The sequence below is a fragment of the Oncorhynchus masou genome, chromosome 28 (assembly GCF_036934945.1).
Source record: "Oncorhynchus masou masou isolate Uvic2021 chromosome 28, UVic_Omas_1.1, whole genome shotgun sequence".
Lineage (NCBI taxonomy): Eukaryota > Metazoa > Chordata > Actinopteri > Salmoniformes > Salmonidae > Oncorhynchus > Oncorhynchus masou.
The window spans coordinates 34,491,262-34,505,968 of NC_088239.1; the positions used below are offsets into that span (position 1 = coordinate 34,491,262).

The following is a 14,707-nucleotide window of genomic DNA, read 5'->3' on the forward strand; positions in this document are numbered from 1 at the left end:
ACACACACACACACACACACACACACACACACACACACACACACACACAGACAGTGTCACAGACATATTCCACAGAAAGTAATTAGAGGGGAAAGGGAAAATTTACAACATAATCAAAATATTCAGTGGCAGGCAAAGGTAACAACTAGCTTAAAGTAAACAAAATTTGAGTCACATTACCTTTCATTAAATAGGATTTGTAAATGTTTGTTATATAGCTTGAGGTAGCTAAATGTTGCAGAATATTGCCTGGTAGGGAACAAATGGTACACAATATGTTGTTGCCACAACACGACCAGGAAACAACTATGGAGTAAATGGCTGTTAAACCTCTTATGGATCTCTACAGATCGGTATCCCACCCACAGGATGGTTGAGCTAATGTGTGCTAATGCGATTAGCATGAGGTTGTAAGTAACAAGAACATTTCCTAGGAAAAAGAGTATGCTTATATATGGTGTGCTTATCATAGTTGGGTTTTAATCCAGATAAACTGGAGAAATTGTCCAGGTCCTCAATAAGGCCCATCAAGGTTTTGGGCAGCAGGTAGCCTAGTGGTTAGAGCATTGGGCCAGTAACCAAAAGGTTGCCAGATTGAATTCTCGAGCTTCCAAGGTAAAAATCTGTCGTCTTGCCGCTGAACAAGGCAGTTAACCCACTGTTCCTAGGCCTTCATTGTAAATAAGAGTTTGTTCTTAACTGATTTGCCTGCCAAGTTAAATAAATAAAGGTTGAAGTTTGAAGACTCAAGAGAAACATTAATCATTGATGTACATGTATTATTTTGTCTCCAATCTCAGAGAAGTAACCATTATTTATAATTTTACATAAAGGATTGTTCCACATGACTTTCACCTATTTTATGAGATATTCTCCTATATTGAAAAAATCTAGAAATACTATATTGAAGGCTTTCTCAAAATCTGCTGCAAAGATTATACCTGGTTTCCATGTATTCTCATAGTTTTCAATTATTTGTAGTTTTTGTCTAATATACTTCCTTTTGAGAATCCCGTCTGTTCGTGAAGAATAAGGTCCGGTTGGACCTATCATGGTCAAAGCCAATACAGAACTCTGGTGACCTTGACATCATTTACACAGGTAAAAGTGCAAACACACAGTGCACATGTCATATCGTTATACCACTAATTGCAGTGTGGTAATATACCACGTTGCTCAGCATAATCATGTTTGTTTAATTATTGAGTCGTGAATCGGCAGTTCCAGTTCATGCAGGAGATACACAAGTCAGCTCAGTGGGGAAATAATAATAAATAGCAATGGATAAACTGTGAGATTTCAGGTAGAACATTTAATTTGCTTTGATTATCATGACAGTACAATCCCTGCCAATAGGAAAGCGGTCGGTTGGTTGAGTCTTCTTTGTGATGACATAGAAGTCCCAATTGTTGTAACAAATACAGTCAAAACAGTTGATAGATCAACATGTCCAACCTCATACTAAACCGTTAGTTATGCATGAGGAGATTGTTGCCATGAGAACCTGTTCTATACAAACAATCTCTCGAGGGATGCAACTAATTGCATTAATGTGACAAGCAAGATATCCTGCCACAGCATGTATTCAGCTGTATGGAAGACCATATAAGTTAATATATGTCAGATTTTTAGTATATTATTTACTGTGATTATTTATTCAGTTTTATAGAGAGATAATACTTTTGAAAAAGTTATTGAAATCTGTTATTTTTGTCTCTACTAATACAAATATTATTTTCCCAAAATGTTGCAAGAGTGAATGTGGTGTAGTGCAGTAGTCCTCAAAATTTGAAGTGTGCCACAAACCAAAAAGATTGAGATACTAAAAGTGGAATATTTGTACACTGACTGTGTGTAATTTAAAACCAATACAAGAGCACAGTGAGAAAGGGGTCACTTTATTATTGATTTTCAGAGAGATACTGTAGATAAGCATTTCAGGGTTGGTTGTTCCAGTACCATAACTTAGTCAGAGATTCCAATAGACTATACCAGTCAGAGGAAGTCCCTATTGTCCTAAAAAGGCAAGGACACATGTCATCCTGAAGGGCTAGTCCATGCAGTGTCTTCAGAAAATATTCAAAGCTTTTGACTTTTTCCACATTTTGGTTTTGTTACAGCCTCAATTTAAAACAAATTACATTACGATTCTTTTGTCACTGGCCCACACACAATTACCCCGTAATTTCAAAGTGGAATTACGTTTTTAGACATTCTTACACATTTATTACAAATTAATTAAAAATGTAAAGTTGAAATGTCGTGAGTCAATAATTATTCAACCCCTTTGTTATTGCAAGCCCAAATAAGTTAAGGAGTAAAAAGTCACATAATTATTTGCATGGACTCACTCTATGTGCAATAATAGTGATAACAGGATTTTTTGAACCACTACTTTATCTCTGTACCCACACGTTCAATTAACTGTAAGATCCCTCAGTCGAGCAATACATTTCAAACACAGATTCAACCACAAAGACCAGGGAGGTTTTCTAATGCCTCATAAAGAAGGGCACCTATTGGTAAATGTGTAAAAATAAAATAAAAGGCAGACATTGAATATCCTTTTGAGCATGTTGAAGTTATGCATTACACTTTGGATGGTGTATCAATAAACCCAGTATCTACAAAGATACAGGCGTACTTCCTAACTCAGTTGCTGGAGAGAAAGGAAAACACTCAGGGATTTCACCATGAGGCCAATGGCGACTTTAAAACAGTTATAGAGTTTAATGGCTGTGATAGGAGATGACTGAGGATGGATCAACAACATTGTAGTTACTCCACCATACTAACCGAGTGAAAAAAGGAAGCCAGTATAGAATACAAATATTCCAGAACATGCATCCTGTTTGCATTAAGTCACTAAAGTAATACTGCAAAAAATGTGGCAAGGAATTCACTTTTTGTCCTGAATAAAATGTGTTATGTTTGTGGCAAATCAAATAAAACACATTACTGAATACCACTCTCCATATTTTCAACCATAGTGGTGGCAGTATCATGTTTTAGGTATGCTTGTAATAGTTAAGGACTGGTGAGTTTTTTCAGGACAAAAAAAATGGAATGATGCTAAACACAGGCAAAATCCTAAAGAAAAACCCGTTTCAGTCTGCTTTCCACCAGACACTGGGAGATGAATTCACCCTTCAGCTAGGCAATAAACTAAAACAGGACAAATCTAGGCTGGAGTTGCTTACCAAGAAGACAGTGAATGTTCCTGATTGAACAAGTTACAGTTTTGACCTACATCTCTTTGAAAATCTATGGAAAGACCTGAACATGTTTTTAAAGCATGATGATAAAAAAAACATTTGACAGAGCTTGAAGAGTTTTGAAAAGAACAATGTGCAAATGTTGCACAATCCAGGTGTGGAAATCTCTTAGACACTTACACCAAAAGACTCAAAGCTGTAATAGCTGCTAAAGGTGCTTCTACAAACTATTGAATCAAATCAAATCAAATCAAATTTATTTGTCACATACACATGGTTAGCAGATGTTAATGCGAGTGTAGCGAAATGCTTGTGCTTCTAGTTCCGACAATGCAGTAATAACCAACAAGTAATCTAACTAACAATTCCTAAACTACTGTCTTATACACAGTGTAAGGGGATAAAGAATATGTACATAAGGATATATGAATGAGTGATGGTACAGAGCAGCATAGGCAAGATACAGTAGATGGTATCGAGTACAGTATATACATATGAGATGAGTATGTAAACAAAGTGGCATAGTTAAAGTGGCTAGTGATACATGTATTACATAAGGATGCAGTCGATGATATAGAGTACAGTATATACGTATGCATATGAGATGAATAATGTAGGGTAAGTAACATTATATAAGGTAGCATTGTTTAAAGTGGCTAGTGATATATTTACATCATTTCCCATTCAATTCCCATTATTAAAGTGGCTGGAGTTGAGTCAGTGTCAGTGTGTTGGCAGCAGCCACTCAATGTTAGTGGTGGCTGTTTAACAGTCTGATGGCCTTGAGATAGAAGCTGTTTTTCAGTCTCTCGGTCCCAGCTTTGATGCACCTGTACTGACCTCGCCTTCTGGATGATAGCGGGGTGAACAGGCAGTGGCTCGGGTGGTTGATGTCCTTGATGATCTTTATGGCCTTCCTGTAACATCGGGTGGTGTAGGTGTCCTGGAGGGCAGGTAGTTTGCCCCCGGTGATGCGTTGTGCAGACCTCACTACCCTCTGGAGAGCCTTACGGTTGAGGGCGGAGCAGTTGCCGTACCAGGCGGTGATACAGCCCGCCAGGATGCTCTCGATTGTGCATCTGTAGAAGTTTGTGAGTGCTTTTGGTGACAAGCCGAATTTCTTCAGCCTCCTGAGGTTGAAGAGGCGCTGCTGCGCCTTCTTCACGATGCTGTCTGTGTGAGTGGACCAATTCAGTTTGTCTGTGATGTGTATGCCGAGGAACTTAAAACTTGCTACTCTCTCCACTACTGTTCCATCGATGTGGATAGGGGGGTGTTCCCTCTGCTGTTTCCTGAAGTCCACAATCATCTCCTTAGTTTTGTTGACGTTGAGTGTGAGGTTATTTTCCTGACACCACACTCCAAGGGCCCTCACCTCCTCCCTGTAGGCCGTCTCGTCGTTGTTGGTAACCAAGCCTACCACTGTTGTGTCATCCGCAAACTTGATGATTGAGTTGGAGGCGTGCGTGGCCACGCAGTCGTGGGTGAACAGGGAGTACAGGAGAGGGCTCAGAACGCACCCTTGTGGGGCCCCAGTGTTGAGGATCAGCGGGGAGGAGATGTTGTTACCTACCCTCACCACCTGGGGGCAGCCCGTCAGGAAGTCCAGTACCCAGTTGCACAGGGCGGGGTCGAGACCCAGGGTCTCGAGCTTGATGACGAGCTTGGAGGGTACTATGGTGTTGAATGCCGAGCTGTAGTCGATGAACAGCATTCTCACATAGGTATTCCTCTTGTCCAGATGGGTTAGGGCAGTGTGCAGTGTGGTTGAGATTGCATCGTCTGTGGACCTATTTGAGCGGTAAGCAAATTGGAGTGGGTCTAGGGTGTCAGGTAGGGTGGAGGTGATATGGTCCTTGACTAGTCTCTCAAAGCACTTCATGATGACGGAAGTGAGTGCTACGGGGCGGTAGTCGTTTAGCTCAGTTACCTTAGCTTTCTTGGGAACAGGAACAATGGTGGCCCTCTTGAAGCATGTGGGAACAGCAGACTGATATAGGGATTGATTGAATATGTCCGTAAACACACCAGCCAGCTGGTCTGTGCATGCTCTGAGGGCACGGCTGGGGATGCCGTCTGGGCCTGCAGCCTTGCGAGGGTTAACACGTTTAAATGTTTTACACACCTCGGCTGCAGTGAAGGAGAGACCGCATTTTTCCGTTGCAGGCAGTGACAGTGGCACTGTATTGTCCTCAAAGAGGGCAAAAAAGTTATTTAGTCTGCCTGGGAGCAAGACATCCTGGTCCGGGACTGGGCTGGGTTTCTTCCTGTAGTCCGTGATTGACTGTAGACCCTGCCACATGCCTCTTGTGTCTGAGCCGTTGAATTGGGATTCTACTTTGTCTCTGTACTGACGCTTAGCTTGTTTGATAGCCTTACGGAGGGAATAGCTGCATTGTTTGTATTCAGTCATGTTACCAGACACCTTGCCCTGATTGAAAGCAGTGGTTCGCGCTTTCAGTTTCACGCGAATGCTGCCATCAATCCAAGGTTTCTGGTTAGGGAATGTTTTAATCGTTGCTATGGGAACGACATCTTCAACGCACGTTCTAATGAACTCGCACACCGAATCAGCGTATTTGACAATGTTGTTATTTGACGCAATACGAAACATGTCCCAGTCCACGTGATGGAAGCAGTCTTGGAGTGTGGAGTCAGCTTGGTCGGACCAGCGTTGGACAGACCTCAGCGTGGGAGCTTCTTTTTTAGCTTTTGTCTGTAGGCAGGTATCAGCAAAATGGAGTCGTGGTCAGCTTTTCCGAAAGGAGGGCGGGGCAGGGCCTTATATGCGTTGCGGAAGTTAGAGTAACAGTGATCCAAGGTTTTTCCGCCCCTGGTTGCGCAATCGATATGCTGATAAAATTTAGGGAGTCTTGTTTTCAGATTAGCCTTGTTAAAATCCCCAACAACGATGAATGCAGCCTCCGGATAAATGGTTTCCAGTTTGCAAAGAGTTAAATAAAGTTCGTTCAGAGCCATCGATGTGTCTGCTTGGGGGGGGATATATACGGCTGTGATTATAATCGAAGAGAATTCTCTTGGTAGGTAATGCGGTCTACATTTGATTGTGAGGAATTCTAAATCAGGTGAACAGAAGGATTTGAGTTCCTGTATGTTTCTTTCATCGCACCATGCCTCGTTAGCCATGAGGCATACACCCCCACCCCTCTTCTTACCAGAAAGGTGTTTGTTTCTGTCGGTGCGATGTGTGGAGAAACCCGCTGGCTTCACCGCATCCGAGAGCGTCTCTCCAGTGAGCCATGTTTCCGTGAAGCACAGAACGTTACAGTCTCTGATGTCCCTCTGGAATGCTACCCTTGCTCGGATTTCATCAACCTTGTTGTCAAGAGACTGGACATTGGCAAGAAGAATGCTAGGAAGTGGGGCACGATGTGCCCGTCTCCGTAGCCTGACCAGAAGACCGCCACGTTTCCCTCTTTTTCGGAGTCGTTTTTTGGGTCGCTGCATGCGATCCATTCCGTTGTTTTGTTTGTAAGGCAGAACACAGGATCCGCGTCGCGAAAAACATATTCTTGGTCGTACTGATGGTGAGTTGACGCTGATCTTATATACAGTAGTTCTTCTCGGCTGTATGTAATGAAACCTAAGATGACCTGGGGTACTAATGTAAGAAATAACACGAATCAGGGGTATGAATACTTATGTAAATTAGATATATGTATTTCATTTTCAATACATTTACAAAAATGTCTAAAAACATGTTTCCACTTTGTCATTATGGGGTATCGTCTGTAGATGGGTGAGAAAACAACATCAATTGAATCTATTTTGAATTCAGGCTGTAACACAACATGTGGAATAAGTCAAAGGTTATGAATACTGACGTGAAGGCACTGTATGGTAAACAATACGGACACTAGCATGCACACGCACACAAGTTGTGCTCAATTCAGAATTTGGGAACTGAATTTGAATTGAATTGGCCACACTCCACAGGATATATAATTGGAATTTAAGTTTGAGTGACAGGAAGTTGAATCAAATTTAGCGCATTTCAAAGAAATCCCAGTCATAGAACAAGAGAGTTACATTGAATGTGACAGGTCACACTTCCAGATACCAAAGACTATTTTACTTTTATCTGCAAACAATAATGTTCATATACTCTTTAACCTCAATGCTTAGGACAACCAATTACATTTCCACCACCCATTTAATTTGTTTTGCTTATTTCTAAAGGATTATGGTCAATTTGAGGGTTAAACTAATGCATTCTGGGAAGGTAGTATTTTCCCCCATATTGAATTTTTATTTTTTTGTGTGATTAATGAAATACAATGTAATATTCACATACAGGTGTGTACATTCTCTCTGTCTGAGATTAATTTAGTTCTGTTGGTATGTGCAGGTGATATCAGCTTTGTAAAAGCATACCAAATCAAACCACAAGGCTGTTCAACAAGGCCTTGTAAAGTGAGAACACGTCTGCATCCGAAATTGAACCCTATTCCTGATATAGTACAGTACTTTTGAGTCCTAATGTGTCCTAGTCAAAAGTAGTACACTATAAAGGAAATAGGATGCCATTTGAGGGGAGTTTGTAACAGCCGTACCCATTGCCTGTTCTGTGTTGCCTGTTATCCATTCTGCAGGAGTATTAATGGGCCAATTGATCAACAGCAGGCTGGTATATCCTGAAGAGGGGGCTGATCACTTACCTACGGCAGGCCTGACAGAGCAGCACCAATCAGCAACACGGCTAGGGGATTGATTACAGACGCATGGCTGGGCTGTGGCTGAGGGAGATGAGTTGCTGATGTCGCCTCGCTCATTTCCTGACAGTTTGACTTAACAGGGAAGGAGCCTTCACCTGCGTGCGAAGAGGGAGAGGTATAGATAGGTTCAACAAGGCATAAACGGGATGAAAACACAGGTGTTAAGCTCAATCACAAAGCTAAGGGCATGCTTCGGTGGAGACAAATGCTCAGCGACGCCAATATAACGATGCACACCTGAAGAGGCATCACGCTAGATGGTATGGATTGTGGAGACGAACAGTTTGTGTCGACTGCTCTTGCTTGGAATGAAGCGTGAATAACACAAGGCTGGTATCCAAGTTATTGGATTTCAATGGGGCACCACATGGTACACTGTCTTAAATTTATGAGGTCAAGCCGCTCAATCATCCACCACTCAACCTCAATGCCATGAATAAAAAAAACAAAAAGTAAATGTGTCAGGGGCTGAGAATCAGTCGAAATATTGCCTCAGTAATGTTTTTGGCTCTGGCTTTGTTTACAAACTACTGCCCACACACACACACACACACACACACACACACACACACACACACACACACACACACACACACACACACACACACACACACACACACACACACACTGTTTATTCTGAAAACTGGAACCATTTTGCTGTGAGAGGATTTGATCGGAGCATTAGTAAAATAACTGGTTTGTAAATAATGGAATGAGGGTAATCTTTTGTGACAAACTGTTAACAAACATTTGAATGTCAGTCAACATTTGATTTAGCCACTTCTGCCCCCAGAATTAATATACAAGTGAGTAATCATTCTTATGGATTTTCTTTTTTTCATTTGCTAAAATTATAAATCACACAGCAGGTAAAAAAAATATTGCTTAAATAACTAGCGAAGCGTAACCTGGGATACAGGCCACAACATTCTTGTTATCAGTTGGCTGGTTAAAATATAGGACTATTAGCTGTCAGGCTAGATTGATTATTCAGACGAGAAATGAGAATGTGTTCAGTGAGTGAGTGAGTGAGCAAGGAGTCAGGAGAGAGAGAGAGAGAGACACAGCAAGCAAGAGGAGTGTGATGCGAGGACATGAGTGTTTGGCTGAGGAGGAATGTGTCCGTGTACTCTCCACTGCTCCTCTCTTCTTTTCTACTGCTCTGTTCTTCCTACCCCCCTCCTTCCCTCCTTCCCCATCCAGCCGCTGGCTGAGTTCCCTCCGTTCCTCTTGTCTCTCAGTGCCAAGACCAGAGCCCTTCAGTGGACTGAGCCGTTTGATTCATGCGAGTGCTGATTCACGCCCTGCGATCTGGGGAGTGAGGGCGGGCAGCACAGGATTTCCTCTCTCTCTCTACATCCATAATTCAGCATTCGCACCTTCCTCCTACTCCTCTTCTCCTCTTTGCCTTCTTCTTCTTCTTACTGCTGCTGCTGCCGTACGCTGCCGTTGCTTTTGATGTTAAATTAGGTTACACTCCAGTTCCATCACAGCCTACCTGAGGTATCATTCACTGAGACGGAGTTCCGCTGTCTCCACTCAAAGTACACAGGTAAGAGAAAAAAAAGACTGCTTTCCTCAATGAGCTTTGGATTCGGTTGGAAATGTAATGTTCATTTGTTGTTTGAATCATGTCAAAGTCTGGCTGGTTTGATCTTGTATGTGGAGACTGAGCCAGTTCAGAAATGGGAGAATGTCTGTTGGTGAAGAAAAAAGAGATGGCAATTTGCGAATCAAAATTGAAGTTCTGGTCTCTGATTTTTTTTTTTTTACTGTTGTTATATGGGCTTGGTCCCCACCCAGACGCATTGTGTGAAATTAGATATTGTGCTGCTATGCCTGGTCTGCTTTAAAGTTATACCCCCCCCCCCCGCCCTTGGCTATTGTGAGGCTGCTCGCAGTAGGAGAAGGCAAACCTAGCGTAACAATGAGTGTTCACTCCCTCGTCTCTTGGTGAAGCTCAAAAGAAACTGGACAGCGGCACTTCTGCTAGTTAGAAAATAGCCCATGTCTCCTGTGCACATCCTAGCACTGTGAATAGGCAGAACTGAAATCACATACCGTTAACATGTATTTTGTTTGTTCTTGAGTGTGTATTTTGCTGTGCTTGTGCCTATATATGTTGGATAATTAATTGACATTAACCAGATATTTTATTGTTGGCTACAAATAGTATTTCTCAACATTGTATATACACTGATACCTGACTGATTATGTAGAGAATGACTGAGTGAATTTGTTCTACTGTTTCATCGTTCAGGCACTGTGGTGAGTGTCGGTGACCCTGTAAACACCCTTTTTTTGGATGGTAACATACTTACAGTGCCTTGCAAAAGCACTCATCCCCCTTGGCATTTTTCCTATTTTGTTTCATTACAACCTGTAATTTAAATTGATTTTTATTTGTAATGGACATACACAAAATAGTTGAAATTGGTGAAATGAAAAAAATAACATGATTCCAATTTTATATATATATATATATATATATGTATGTATTCACTCCCTTTTATATGAAGCGCCTAAATAAGATCTGGTGCAAACAATTACCTTCAGTATTCACATAATTTGTTAAGGAAAGTCCACCTGTGTGTAATCTAAGTGCCACATGATCTGTCACATGATCTCAGTAAATATACACCTGTTCTGAAAGGCCCAGAGTCTGCAACAAAACTAAGCAAGGGCACCACCAAGCAAGTGGAATCATGAAGGCCAAGGATCTCTCCAAACAGGTCAGGGACAAAGTTGTGGAGGCCACAACAAACCTGCCAAGAGAGGGCTGCCCACCAAAAGTCACAGACCAGGCAAGGAGGGTATTAATCAGAGAGGCAACAAGAGACCAAAGATAACCCTGAAAGAGCTGCAAAGCTCCACAGTGGAGATTGGAGTATCTGTCCATAGGACCACGTTAAGCCGTAAACTCCACAGAGCTGTGCTTTATGGAGGAGTGTCCAAAAAAAGCCATCACTGAAAGAATAAGCAAACACATTTGGTGTTTGCCAAAAGGCATGTGGCAGATTCCCCAAACATATGGAAGAAGGTACTCTGGTCAGATGAGACAAAAATTTAGCTTTTGACCATCAAGGAAAACGCTATGTCTGGCGCAAATCCAACACATCTCAAATCCAACACACATCTTACCCTAGTAAAACTGACTATCCTACCGATCCTCGACTTCGGCGATGTCATCTATAAAATTGCCTCCAACACTCTACTCAGCAAACTGGATGCAGTTTATCACAGTGCCATCCGTTTTGTCACTAAAGCACCTTATACCACCCACCACTGCGACTTGTAAGCTCTAGTCGGCTGGCCCTCGCTACATATTCGTCGCCAGACCCACTGGCTCCAGGTCATCTACAAGTCCATGCTAGGTAAAGCAACGCCCATCCGTAGCACGCGCTCCAGCAGGTGTATCTCACTGATCATCCCTAAAGCCAACACCTCATTTGGCCGCCTTTCGTTCCAGTACTCTGCTGCCTGTGACTGGAACGAATTGCAAAAATCCCTGAAGTTGGAGACTTTTATCTCCCTCACCAACTTCAAACATGTGCTATCTGAGCAGCTAACCGATCGCTGCAGCTGTACATAGTCTATTGGTAAATAGCCCACCCATTTTCACCTACCTCATCCCCACAGTGTTTTTATTTATTTACTTTTCTGCTCTTTTGCACACCAGTATCTCTACCTGTACATGACCATCTGATTATTTATCACTCCAGTGCTAATCTGCAAAATTGTAATTATTCGCCTACCTCCTCATGCCTTTTGCACACAATGTATATAGACTCCCCTTTTTTGTACTGTGTTATTGACTTGTTAATTGTTACTCCATGTGTAACTTTGTGTTGTCTGTTCACACTGCTAAGCTTTATCTTGGCCAGGTTGCAATTGCAAATGAGAACTTCTTCTCAACTAGCCTACCTGGTTAAATAAAGGTGGAAAAAAAAATCACTCCGAGAACCTCATCCCCACAGTGAAACATGGTGGTGGCAGCATCATGCTGTGGGGATGTTTTCCATCGGCAGGGACTGGGAAACTGGTCAGAATTGAAGGAATGGCGCTAAATACAGGGAAATTCAAGAGGGAAACATGTTTCAGTCTTCCAGAGATTTGAGACTGGGACAGAGGTTCACCTTCCAGCAGGACAATGACCCTAAGCATACTGCTAAAGCAACACTCGAGTGGTTTAATGGGAAACATTTAAATGTCTTGGAATGGCCTAGTCAAAGCCCAGACCTCAATCCAATTGAGAATCTGAGGTATGACTTAAAGATTGCTGTACACCAGCGGAACCCACCCAACTTGAAAGAGTTGGAGCGGTTTTGCCTTGAAGAATGGGCAAAAATCCCAGTAGCTAGATGTGCCAAGCTTATAGAGACATACCCCAAGAGACTTGCATCTGTAATTGCTACAAAAGGTGGCTCTACAAAGTATTGACTTTTAGGGGAGTGAAGAGTTATGCACGCTCAAGTTTAGTTTAACTCATGTTTTTTGTCATACTTCTTCTTTGTTTCATCCAAAAAACATTTGCATCTTCAAATTGGTAGGCATGTTGTGTACATCACATGACAGAACCCCACCCCCCCAAAAAATGATTTTCATTCCAGGTTGTAAGGCAACAAAATAGGAAAAAATGCCAAGGGGGTGAATACTTTTGCAAGCCACTGTAAATTGGGGATACTTTTGGGATTTTGTTTTCTGGAAGAGGAAGAGAAACCGAGCTTTAATTATGTTAGTTACTACCTGATGAGTTACCCAATTGAGTGTTAGGTACATCGAAGCAAGTCTGAGGCGGCATTGTCAACACAGTTGAATTTCAAAAAGTATGTTCTCACTGTAATACTGTCTAGATTTTACACTTCAGTAAGGAAGGATAGTCTGACTGGTGTAATGATTTCTATTGAAGGTATAAGTTACATGGATGCTTAAATCTAAATATAAGTCTCTGTCCCTTTATATCTGAGATGTGTAATGGATATTTGTCATATTGGAATAGTTGAGTCAAAGTAATTAAAGTATCATAAGTAACACAATGTCAAATATTGCTGACACAATGACCATGATCATTTATTTTGTACTGATGATGTTGTTATGGAGAGGCCTTTGCATCTGTATGATTCACTGGTACGGTACAGCCAGCATTATGAATCATAACTATTGATTAAAATGCCTCCAGCAGGCATGTAAGATTACGCAGCTGCTGCTTGCTATTCAAAGGCAATAAGGATACTTTGTGTGAATGCTCTACAGTACAATTACCGTGGATTTAAAAAAATAACTTTTTACGTTTGCAAATGTTACAGTATGTGTTATACATCACATTTTGAGCTTTCCACATTTGTCATGTTTGAGTGGAGGACATCACCTGCTCATTGGGAAAATGTTAATTTTCAATGTGTGTGCTCTGTTGAATGACAATGCTTGCACTATATATTGGCAAACTTTGGTCTGTAGTGATCTTTGCAGGTGTGAATTCAAAGCTTGGGGTGTGTTTTTCTTGGTCAACACCTTTCTTCCTTGCAATCAGTCTATGATTAGAACCTAATGGTGTCCCGATATTACCAATTGCTCTCATTTATAAAGTATTTTACCCTCTGCGTGACATGGAGTCCCTCTCTCTTTGCTCGCTCGCTCACTCTCTCATTTATTTTATCATGACTGGAGACCATTAATAAGATGTTTCTCATATAGATTTCATAGCAAGTTACGCAAGGTTGTAGCTCAGACACGTTCCGCATGAACAAACTCTTAGGGTGTGAAAATCACATTTTGCAACCAGATGGCTGCAGAGCTCTTATGGAGGTTTTTAAATGTGTTTTAGGGAGTCATTTCAAAAACATCCTGTGGTGGTGCTGTTTTTCTACCAGTGGAGGAATTTATGACTGACTAAAAGCAATATCCCCAGACTTCCATCAATCTTTTGAAGTGATGGTAAAATTATAAATGCCTGTAACACTCGTGACACACGTGAAATATTAATGAATTTCGGCTCTTTTCCATTTGGATTTCACACAATTGATGAGAAGAATGTGATATCTTTGAATTATATTTCATGTACATTCACTGAATGTGATTGTGTTTGTATGAGACACAGGAGTGGTAGTGGGGGAATATCATCTGTATCTTGGCATGACATCACTTTTGAAGCTTTTCGTCTCCATCTTCATGAAAAATGCATTCAAAGATGTTGATTTCACATGGTTGTTTTAAACATCAAGAAGATCTGTGAAGTGTTTAATCTATTCTTAATCACACTGAGCCGTGATCACAGCAAGAGGCCTTAATAACACTTTGTACACGACAGATATAGATAAATCACATGTAATATTTTAAACACATTCATTCTATATTGCTGTCAGACACCTTGAAGCAAGCCAGAGTGTATTTGTCATCATGAGACTGACATAAGACCTGTTCAAGACACGACTAAGCGTATGTTTTTCATGTCATGGGGATTAAAAGTACCACAACTACTTGATAATCTTGAAACTCATTTTAATAAGTCTAATAACTATTAACATGGTCCAGATCATCATCAGTCACTCACACAGTATCTTACAGGGAGCACAACACCACAAGCCCAATATTGCCTATACCACAACACTCAGCCATTTAGTCAAAGGTTTGGGTGGTAGTTTTACAGTATCTCACTCTCTTTTGTCAGCTTGTTATCACTCTGATAAAAATTAGACTTGGCAGGACAGCAGCCAGTGGCCACCACAATTCTGATACCCACAACAATGAACACAGCCA

At 41.4% G+C, this 14,707-nt stretch overlaps 1 protein-coding gene across 1 annotated transcript in view; it reads left to right on the forward strand.

Moving 5' to 3' along the window:
- Positions 1–9,459: 9,459 nt before the first annotated feature.
- LOC135517530 (cadherin-18-like) overlaps positions 9,460–14,707 on the forward strand; it is a 377,846-nt gene continuing 372,598 nt past the window's right edge. The window contains exon 1 of the mRNA XM_064941920.1: positions 9,460–9,503. The gene's annotated coding sequence lies outside the window, so the exon portion shown is untranslated. The remainder of the gene's footprint in view (positions 9,504–14,707) is intronic.